The 11,530-nt window shown below is 46.0% G+C and overlaps 1 long non-coding RNA gene across 1 annotated transcript; it reads left to right on the forward strand.

The window, feature by feature from the left end:
* Positions 1 to 7,167: 7,167 nt before the first annotated feature.
* On the forward strand, positions 7,168 to 8,625 carry LOC142786245 (uncharacterized). The gene is made up of 5 exons (XR_012888992.1): positions 7,168 to 7,263; positions 7,853 to 7,912; positions 7,975 to 8,079; positions 8,135 to 8,248; positions 8,504 to 8,625. It is a non-coding gene; the product is annotated as an uncharacterized LOC142786245 (long non-coding RNA).
* The last annotated feature ends 2,905 nt before the right edge of the window (positions 8,626 to 11,530 follow it).

Below are 11,530 nucleotides of genomic sequence, written 5' to 3' on the forward strand. Positions count from 1 at the left end.
AGCCATCTCTTGAGCAGCCTCAGGAAAGCAAGCAAAGCCAAGTTCATAAACTCATGCTACAACGAGAGAGACTGCAACGAGGGCATCGACGAACGCAAAATTCAACGGAAGCGCACTCACCAATAAAAGAACATCGGAAAATAAGATCTCGAAAACAAAGACCAATTCAAGACGTCAGACACTTTCGCACAAAGAAAAGTCACCAGAGACACTCCCTGCCTCAGCTATTACACCGACTGCACCACCACAGAAAACGCCGAGAAAGACACGGAAGCACTGCTTGCACACCGCAAGCACTCAGGCACTTCGTCACTGTCTGTCAAAAAGCACGAAAGCAAGAAGCACTGGGATGGCAGCATTCACGACGAAAAATACAACCCCGACGACATCCGAACTTCAAATGCTACAGGCACTCCCAACCTTGTTCGTTCTTCACAAAAACTCAACCGATGTCATCACCAGTTCAGATTTCCAGGGTGTGGTTATGCCATCCTGGACGCAACAGTCAAGCTCGTCCACCAGGGTCGTCATAGAAATCACCGGACTGCTCTCTCAGCCTCGAAGATTCAGTGAGATTGTGAAACTCTGTCGGGACGTGATACTGTGAATTTGGACATTGTCTGTTTATTGGCTTCTTCAATTTTTCATAGGTTATAAACGGTGTCATCTTTCGGGGGGAGGGGGAATCGTGTGACGTATGAAGTGATGGTAGATAGAAGCCGAGAAAGAGGAAGTGCAGAACGGAATAAACATGGGGTATGAGCCAGGCCACGTCGCCCAGTCATCGTAGCGCCACATTCCGACAAGACCTCTTCAAACATCCGCTCACTGAAAGACATCAAGGTCTATTTCCACGAAGAGTTAATCTTCCACCTTGTTTTGCTACGGCACGACAATTGACCTCTACGCCATTACTGCACCATAGAACTCGTGTTACCGAACCATCCAGTGCACTGTACTCCCCGCATCGTACACTTGGCCCACCACCTGGTTTTCCGTCACTTTGCTCTTCAGTTACTGACAACGCCCACCTCACGCCTCACACGCTCGCTACGGTTGGTATACAGCTGAGGAACTCCGAATATACTCAGCCAAGCCCAGGGTCTACCGTCCATATTCATGCATCAGAACAGTCAACCTGCAAAGTTGCGCAGACAGAGAAACAATCCCAAGCAAAATCCGACCAAATCAAGCGTTTGTCAGTGTCGCCGTCGAGTTCCCAGCCACCTAAGAGTCCAAAAAACACAGTAGGCTCGGAAGAATCAACTCTCAAGCACTGCCCTGTACCAGAAGCGTCTATTAAGAACGGCGTTGCAAGAGCCTCCAAAGAGTTCTCTGTCGATTCTAGTGCACCACCTTCATTTTCTTTTGAGAATCACGACAACCCAACGACTACCAACTATTTATTGGTCACACCAACTATCAAAGAAAAGCAGGCTCGTGTTACTAAAGGAGTACCACCTCGACAGATTCCGCAACATCAGCAGTGCCATCAAGAGCTCGAAGAACTCCGGAAAGTACGGCAGTTGCATCAAGCACTACGACGAACTAAAATAAAATCACAAGCAGATTTGCGGCTTAAGGATGGTCGTCAGGAACGACACCAACTAAAGGAAAGACCAAGTCAACATCTGAGCCATATTCGTAGAAGGAAACGTCAAGGAAGTCTTCTGTACCAGATAACAAGGCATCATGTACAATCCTACCGACGGAGATACCACCACAGAAAACCACGAAACAGACTAAACGCTACCATTTGCAAAGTTCAGGAACACAGACATCGTATCATCAACTTCGGTTCTGGCAAACGCCAGCTGGAAGCAATGCTTCTGTCTCAGCCACGACACAAAATACAGCACCCAGGACAGAAAATTCGGCGCATACAACGTCTGACCTTCAAAGGCTACAAGGACGTCCAACCTCGTTCGTTCTTCGCAGCTGCTGAAGCCGTGTCATGGTCAGTGAAGTTGTGCAAGACGTGGTTATCTTTCCCAGAACGCCACAGTCAGCCTCGCCCACCCGAACGCCTGTGTTAACCGGACTGCTGCACTCCCTCCTGAAGTCTTTGAAAGTGTACGGAACTCCTCTGGAGCATAGAACCAATCGTGAATTTTGACATTTGTGACTTTTCAACCTCTCCTTGTTTACTTTTTCTTGTTCGTAATTCATGCATGTTTTCGGGGGGAGGGCGAATCGTGTGACGTATGAAGCGATGGTTGATAGAGGCCGACAAGGAAGAAGTGCAGAATAGAAAAAAACATGGAGTATGAGCCGGGCCACGTCTCCCATTCATCGTAGCGTCACATATATATATATATATATATATATCATTTTAGACCCACCATTACCTCTGTCTCAAATCGCATCTGATGGCCTGCATCGCTCCCTGCTCAGATATACTCCTTTTTTCGATTTTCGGCTTTTTATTCTATACTTTTTTTTTCAGCCCAAAATTAAGTGTTCTTTGAAAAATCATTAGCCTTTAGATCCTGCCGCCCGGTTCTTGGCCAATCCCCCTTTGTGGGTGTGCGCCAGAGTGTCAAGGATCATCATCATCATCATCATCATCTTCAGCAACGGCGGCCCCAGTGTGGAACGCGGATTCACCTTGACGAAGCGGTTGACAGTTTCCAGAGCGAGTCGTTTTTTCTAAAGCTCGCTTTCGCACGCAGGACGATGTTCAGCCACACCGGAGACAAGGTCGCATTGAGCGATGCCATTTCAGATGCCTGAACGAGCAATTACAGCAGAAGTAGCAGCAGTTCCAGTTCCTGGGATTCTGGTGTTGTCGCGTTCGGCGGCCGCAGGCGCATCACACGCCCGGCGAGATGGCCGGGCTTCCATCGCCTCTAGTTGCACGAACTTCACGAAGTTCGCCAGATGCAGGCTGCCGCACGCCGTGCAGCCGATGCTGCGGCCCGCGGTGACACCACGGGCAGCGCATTGGAGCCACCTGCAGTCCCAGGGCCAGCTCCGGAAAACCAGGTGGGTTTCAGATAAGCATGCCTATCTCGAGATAACTTTCTTAGTGAGCCTAGTGCTCGCATCATAGAGCTTTTGCGTAGAGTAATAGTATCGTGTTTATATATCTAAGGACCCCAAAAGCTCGCAGAGCTCTAAGACGAAAGATTGGTTTCTTTCTAGTTTTCACTCTAATCCTTCTACAGATGCTATCTTCTTCTAATTACTTATTTCTTCATGAAAAAGTGTAAAACATCATGGCTAACCATTTAGTCCATCAAGAGTTCACGCTTTTCGGAAACACGCTGTTATTTGCGCTGGAACTGTCGAAACGCGCAAAAGAAAGTGAAATCAGTTGAGAGCGCTCGAGAGTGATGCGAGAGGAGGTAGAACGGGCGTGTGAGCACACGAAAATGCACGGTGATAATTCACAACTGATATCCCTCATATACAGACCAATCGAGAGCTCATTTCCTCATGGCGTCACGTGAACAGGCTGCTGGCGAAAAAGCGACAAAATCCTAATAAAGAAGAATGTAAGGCAGGCATACACCAACTCTCCAAGGCTGTTTGCCACGTGCTTACCGAATGTTTTCAGGTGTCAAACTGGGAACACTAAGAGATATCAATTGGGCCAGGTTATCTTAGTAAGGTACCATTTACTGATGATATTGCCTTGATGAGTAACTTCAGGGACGGATTGCAAATCAAGAATTATGGGACAAGGAAAGCCGAATGGCAGTATGTCCACCTCAGTGGAACTATGGCTATGGTGCTCAGTTGCTGACCCAAAGGTCACGGGTTCGATCGCGGCTGCGGTAGTCACAATTCGATAAAGGTGAAATGTCCGAGGTCCGTGCACTGTGCGATCACAGCGCACGTTAAAGGACACCACGTAGTCAAAGTTTTCGGAGCGCTCAATTACGGCGTTTGTCATAATCATGTCGTAGTATTGGGACATCAAACTCCAGATAGAATCATCATCATCATCATCATTATCATCATCATCATCGTCATCATCACCAAAGGAAAACGGTAGGCTGAAAATTGATATGCAGAAAACTAAAGTAATGTTCAACCGTCAGGGAAGAAAACAGCGCTTTGCGATAGGTGGCGAGGCACTAAATGTGGTAAACGAATACGTCTACCTTGGAGAGGTGACCGCAGAACTAAACTGTGAGAGCGAAGTAACTTAGAATAAAAATGAGATGGAGTGCATTCGGCAGGCATTCGCAAATTATAATTGTAGTTATCCCTGAAGGGACAAGTATGTAACAGTCACTTCTTACAGGTACTTACGCAAGGAGGAAAAATATGTATTGTAAAGAAAACTGCGCCAAAAGTTTAGACGAAGTGAAAGAAGGACAACACAGTTTCGGTAGTGTTCTTTATAATGGAATACCATCTCGGCTAACAGTCCGACTCGTCCAACAGTAAGAAGTATGGAGGCTCACAATGAGGGTTGAACTTAATTTGAGGTCAACGCAGAGCGAATGCGTCAGGAAAGTCACCGGTGTAACCTAAAGGACACGAAGAGAGTGTAGCTGGGCGGGGGAACAAACGGGAGTTAAAGATGTATTTTATCGAGAAGAAATATCCACGGCGTGGGCATGTAGCACGTAGGCATACAACCGTCGGTCATTAAGAGCAAGAGAGTGGATGCCAATAGAAGGCAGGGCGTGAGGGCGAGAAAGAAAATTAGATGGACAGATGAGATGAAACAGTTTGCTAAGATGACGCAGCAACAGCAAGCACACGACGGGGTTGCCTTTTCCCTGCAGTGCATGTTGTCGGGTGCTACTGCTACTGCTGCTGCTGCTGCCACAGCCGATTATGATGATGGTAATGATTCGACGAGCGACTGCTCACACAGGTGCCCACGGCGAGAGCACAGTACTTACGGCGGATTGGCTGCTTGCTATCCTGGACGTGGTGGTCGCATTTCGATGGAGGCGTAATGCTAGAGCCTCGTGTTCTGTGCAATTTCAATGCACCTTGAAGAATTATCCGCAGTCCGCTAACGCATCGCTTGTAGCCCACGAGTCGCTTTGGGACATTAAACCCTCACATACAAACCAACCTGTGCAAGCCGATGTCGCGCAGAGAACAGTGACGTCACACCTTGTGACCGAAGTTTATTAGCAGCACCCACTGAATGAGCTTGAGCGCGCCGCCGAGAGTATCACTTGCTGCTGTCTGCTGTCTGACCTAGAAGTCATTCCGTGTTACTGGGCATTGACCGCTGTGCTTGCGTCCGAATATATAATATCGGCACTGCGTATGTGATATTAATGGATGACCATGCTTTACTTGCTCTGGAATGAATGTGGCAAGGTGGCACTAAGGTTATGTAGACCAGGTTATGCGAATAGCGTTCCACCATATCGGTATGGCCCCTCAACGCCTCAAAAAGGGTAGGATAGTTATTGCAGCTAATATTTATTATCCTGTGGTTAACTGAAGAAAGAGCAGAGAAGGCGTTCGGAGGCAACGATTTCAACAGTGTAAGCCAGCTTATGATAGGCGGATTAGACAAGCTTTTCGAAAGGGGCTTGTAACAGAGTTCATGACGAATAACAAACTGGTGGCACAATCATGGAGAAAGAAAAAGATAAGAGAGGACACTCCGCGAAACCTGGCCTCAGGAAGTGCGTCACGACTACGTAGCGAACTAGTGCTCTCACCAAACGTCAGAGGACGCAAGCGCAAAAAAAAACAGTTATAATCAATGCAACAGAATTGTTTTTACAAAATAATAATTATACGCCCAAATCTGGTATGTTCTTTATACATAAAAACAATTTATTCAACACACCTTACGCGATTATTTTTCTTCAGCCGTACTGTCATAAACACCATCCACCCAGCGACAAGCCCATGCATGACTGACAGCGGGAAGCTTTCGTCGCTTTCGTCAACGTCGGCTGCGTCGGCGTTTTTGTGCGTGAGATAACAGGTGAGGCACGTTTTCAAGCGAAGCTTGTTGAATGACATGTTGTTGGGCTTGTTGGGTCATTTTTTCAGAAAACGGTTACACCTGCGCGAATATGACACCATGCAACAAACATAGAAAGATGCACACATACACGTTGCGCTTCGTGTGTGAGTGTTTCTTACGTGGCGTCTCAATCACGCAGTGGTAACCTTTTTCTGAAGCTTGTAAACGGGGATATTCGCTAAAAAGAAAGTTTGTGGCTCTATGCGGCGGCTAGACGGGAACATTGTGCAACGTATGCAGTATAGCAAAGGCGGCATGGCGTCAAGCCGAGGTGACGCGTGCTGCGTCTGCCACGGACGCGAGCGTCTGTGTGCTGAGCATAGCTTGGCAGCTAGGCATAGGCTCGGTGGCTCGGTGCAAAATATTGAGAAGCGTTCGCTGGGCCTCGCATGCTTCACGACGCGTTTCCCGAAGGCTCGGAACACGAATAATTCTTGGTGTGCCGGAGGCAAATCTGGTCTAGCCAAGTGGCCATCATCTTCGTTACTTCGCTAGCCTTGTGCCACTAGTGCAAGCTGCCCACAAATTTTTTTGACGTTTCCAATATAATTTTGCCGCACAAACTTCAACTAAGATTTTTCTTCCCAATGTACTGCTGATACTACGTACGCACGAAGGTGTTCTAAAGTTCCCAGGCCGCGATACCATTGCATTACTAGGGATAGCGGCCTGGAAACTTCTAAAGATCTTTGTACGTGGTCTTGACGTCTATCTTTGTAAGTCAGAGTTTTATGGGTCAGAGATGTATCGGTGGTTTTGTATTGTGCATCGATTGGCTAATCATTCAAAGGGGTTTGCTGGTACATTAATGACGTGCACATATCTTTTTCGTAATTTCACAGCGAAGCATCCGCTTACTAACATTTTCAGACCGCGCTGACGCCATGCCGTCCGGCGGTCCAAGCTACGGCAGCTAATGCTGTGTATCCTGGTGCTTCAACAATGGCAGAACCCACAAGAAGCCTGGGACGAGTTTCTTCTGCATACCACGGGACGGCAGGTGTGTTAAAGCTTTTGTATGGTTTGCATGTCTTTAGGCTTATTGTTCGTACTTGCTCAGTAAGGGTAACAATAAAAAATCACTATTCAAGCACTTCCCCTTTCATATGATAGTTCATTGCCAATGCAGGATGAAAGCATGAATGGAGTATGCTAGACGCGATGATCTCCTGAGTAAGTCGGATCTCCTGAGTACGCAACGTACAGGGTTTGTAGCGACCATTTTACTGCTCAAAGTTTCATGGACCCTGGGTACACAAGGCTGACAAGAATGGCTGTTCCCAGTGTGCAACCTGCTGCACCATGTAAGTGATTGACTGAAACTCAAATATGTGCGATAGCAGCCACTTATATTGAATCAGTGGCGACAGTTAACCGCGAAGATCTTTGTAGCCGATGGAGAAACCTCACTATAGAAGTAACACTTGGAAAGTCTTAAATTTTGTGAATTGTGGGTTATTACCTTCCTAACAGCAGCTTTACATTTCTGTCGTTTTTTGATGCTCTTGACCTGCGCAGCTTGTTTTGAAAGATTTTAAAGGGCTATTTCACGTTATCTTCAAGCCTGAGTGCACATGTACATATACCTTTCATCAGTGAAAGCTGGCACTGTTGATAATTCCAAAAAATCACAAATTACTTGTTTCCTAGTTGGTGCCTTCTCTTTTCTTCCACGTTCGACCAATTTGTGCGTTTTAAAGAGCTGTTTAAGTTTCCCCATGCTACAAGCTTTGTAACTTGTACCAACTGCACATATATGCAGGTTCACTGAGCGTCGCTTCAAATAGTGACTGTGACATGACTGCAGAAGCTGCACTGCAAGGGGAGGATGAGCTTCAGTTTGTGTTATTTTAAGCCTCTTACTGACACATTGTCGAAATTTCATTTCTTCAGGACCTGCGGTAGAGGCTTCAAAAAGCGGCTCCCACACATTGAGGTGCCCCGATGAGCAGGGTGCGTTCAGTGTCGCGATTTCTTTTTTTTACCCAAATTGACTGTTAAACAAACCTCTGCAGGTGGAAGCTCCCTTGTAGCTGGTGAAAGAATTTCTGCTGACTTCGTCCTGCCGGAGAAAACCTTAACCAGTCGTTCAGCTGTCACAAAAGGAACTTGTGTGACCGGTAAGTTGTATGTTCACTTTAACACCAGAGTGGATTGATATAGAGACTTCCGCAGGCCGCTGGCAAGATTGTTCTGACAGCACTGTCCGAGGCACTGAACAAGCTTCACAAGACCCTCCAGAAGACGTCTTCGCCAACAGCTCCACGCCTGAGTGCCCTAGAGAAAATGGTGACTATGCTTTTATTGCAGCTGTTTTTAATGTGCTATTTTATGTTTAGGACATTCTGAGGAAACTATCCTCAAAAGGACACTACGTGTGCAATTACAAAATGTAAGGGTGGGCTCCCAGTGATTTTCATTTTTTTTGTGCATTGTCAACATTGTGAATGGTTTGTTTTTAGCCTTGGGTCTGAAAGAGTGAGAAAAGTTCTCGTATGGGATTAGTTGTTCTTCGCTTTTACATCCATTTTTTGTTTAATGCAGTGCGTTCCTGTGTGCCAGCGACAATGTCTCCATCAATGAAGTACAAGCAAACCATTAAACATCTGCAAGCCAATGTAGCAGCACAGCGGAAAACTATCAAAAGACTGCGGAGACAGCCTCACCAAGCACCGTCATCGGCTTCAAAGGCCCTTGGAGTTATACAACCGCACGTCACCGAGGAGGTTTTTAAATTTCTTTCTGCATATGTTCGCTTGAGGCCTAAACGCAAGGGCGAGCGGTTTCCCGTGTGGTTCAAGAAATTCGCTCTTCACCTAAACTTCCGAGGTCCGCGTGCATACCGATTTCTGGCTCCATATTATTCTTTGGCCTCCCGGCGTTCATTAAGGAGGTGGCTAGCTAATGTAAAGATGACTCCAGGCATAATTCCAAAAATACTTTCTTCCATTGCAACAAATACTCAAGCTTGGAATGAACGGGACCGAGTGTGCGCTTTAGTTTTCGACGAAATAGCACTCAAAAAGAATTTGTACTATGACGCTGCAAGAGACGTTGTCCAGGGTTTTACAGTTGATGGCACTCATTGCACTTCAACCATTGCTGATCGAGTACTGGTTTTTCTTCTTGTTGGTGTTTCGAGAAAGTGGGTTCAACTGGTTGCTTTTACTATAGGGCACACATCAACACCATCATCTGTTATGCATAACTTGCTGGTGTCACTCATTTTGGAGCTTAGGAGCATTAATATTGCAGTGAAAGCAGTCATTTGTGACCAGGGCAGTTCAAATGTAAGTCTCGCTAACCAACTAAGAGTGACTGTAGCAAAGCCTTTTTTTTTGAAGTTAATGGTGAGCGGGTGTATTACATTTTTGATGTTCCGCATTTAATTAAAACAACGCACAATAATGTCCAAGAACACAAGTTATACATTGGGGATGACATCGTTAACTGGTCGCACATTGTAAGCCTTTACCAATCCTCACATGAGTTGCGATTGGCTCCAAAGTTGACTGAACGGCACGTTCATCAGAAACCTTTTTCTAATATAAAGGTCAGCAGAGCAACTCAGGTCCTCAGTGCATCAGTTTCGATTGCTATCACGGCAATGGTGTATGCGAAGGTGCTGCCTGCCTCGTCCATCACTACAGCTCAATATTGTGATCGTATGGACAGAATTTTCGATGCCTTGAACAGCTCGAGTAAAAAAAGAGCTTCGCAAAAGCTGCGGCATGCAATCATGAAAAGTGATTCAGAGCTGTTTGACTTCCTCCGAGGCCAGCTTCCCTGGATTGCATGATGGCAGTTTGTTGGCAGACGTCAACCACAAACCATCGTAGGTTTGAAAATTACAATTCATGCTATTTGTCAACTATAGGACGACCTCTCCAAAAATTACAATTTTGAATACCTGTTAACACGCAGGCTTCTACAGGATCCTCTGGAGAACATATTTGGCCACATTAGGCAAAAAAAAAGGGTTGCAACACCAACCCCAATGTAGAACAATTTATTTGTGGCCTGAAGCACATCTGCATAAGAAAACTCTTCAAGCTGTCAGAATGCGGAAATGTCGAGGATGATGAATGTGACCTCCTCCAGGAGCAGCTCTCGCCATTCTCCTTCACCAGTGAGTCTCTTGTGGATAACGAGGAGTGTGCACAGCCACAGCCTGACGACTTTCCCGCTCTAGACGATCTCTCTGAACTTGCGACCAACATTCACTCCCACATTATTGATGACTCCGCTGCATATTACGTAGCTGGTTTTCTCATCAAACACTTCCTTCGGAATGCATGTGATGGTTGCAGTTGCCCACACTTATTAAAAGACGACAGTGAGACGCTTAAGGGTACCCACCAGTATTTCACAATGCTCAAAGCATACCACGTCCCCAGCAAACTTTTTGGGAATCTCACTGTGCCATCAGAAGCAGCTTTTGCATACGTACAACAACTTGAATCTCACTTTCCTGCCATGATTGAGGCCACTGCACATCACCTGAAAGTGTGCGATGTTTTGTATCACCATCTGTCAAGTGTTGGCGATTTTCATTTTTGCTCTGCTGGGTGTCGCGCGAAGTTTCTGAAAATGTTTTGCCGGGTTCGTTTATGTTGGCATGTGCGTTTTGTGAACCGAAACTTAGATAGGGTTAGGTTCCAGTCTTCAATCTCAGGCATACAGCTTGACAAGTTCAAAGGTTAGCAATTAGCGGCCGGTTTACACTAAAGTATTCGGGTTGAGCCGAATCCTGCAATAGCTTTATGTTATTACTTCGTTACAGCAGACTTCATTATGGTCTTATATGCCTATAGTCAGTTCAACTGGACTAACCACTCCTTTATTGCATACATTGTTTCGGTTACCTGCTATGAGGAGTAGGGACACCGTGTATTCACTCGAAGTGATTTGCATAACCTTAAAAAGAATGTTGGGTATCCTGTCTGTATTTTTGTAGCAAATGCGGGCGAACTGTACACTTTACTGTGGGTCGCTTGGTCGCTGTGTATGCTTTATCTCTCCAGCTCAAGTAATATATCGATAACAAAACCGCTTGTTGAAATGTCTTTAAGCGGGTAAGGAACACAGTATGAAGTGGGCACGGTTCACGTTATCACGCTTTTTGTATTTTAGCTTCTCATCAACCTCCTCATCTCGCCCATCAAAATTTTCAAAAGAATACCCAAACTTGTAGCGTTTGATGGGGCTGCGGACGCTGCCATTCTATATTTATATAGCTTGTGAGTGATAACGTACGATGTAGAGCCTTTGTGAAAAATAATGAGCCAAAGTGGTTTCCTTCTGCTATTTATTAGCCCTGTAATACCGCTCTCGTAGCCCCAATTAAGGTCCATAATTCTGGATAAGTGATGACTACAGTCTATTTTAGCTCGCAAGCGTGACAGCAACACTCAGACGCAAATCACTTGGGATCTTAAGGTTTTGATGAAGGCGACGCATAAGAAGAGCCACAAGACCTGCCAGTGTTGTAGCATAAAGATTGTCTTTCAAGTAGTGAGCAAGCTGCAAAGCCCTACCTTTCTGAGGACAAGCAGGCATCAAGTCTGCTTT

The sequence above is a fragment of the Rhipicephalus microplus genome, chromosome 2, assembly GCF_043290135.1.
Source record: "Rhipicephalus microplus isolate Deutch F79 chromosome 2, USDA_Rmic, whole genome shotgun sequence".
NCBI classification, from domain to species: Eukaryota; Metazoa; Arthropoda; class Arachnida; order Ixodida; family Ixodidae; genus Rhipicephalus; species Rhipicephalus microplus.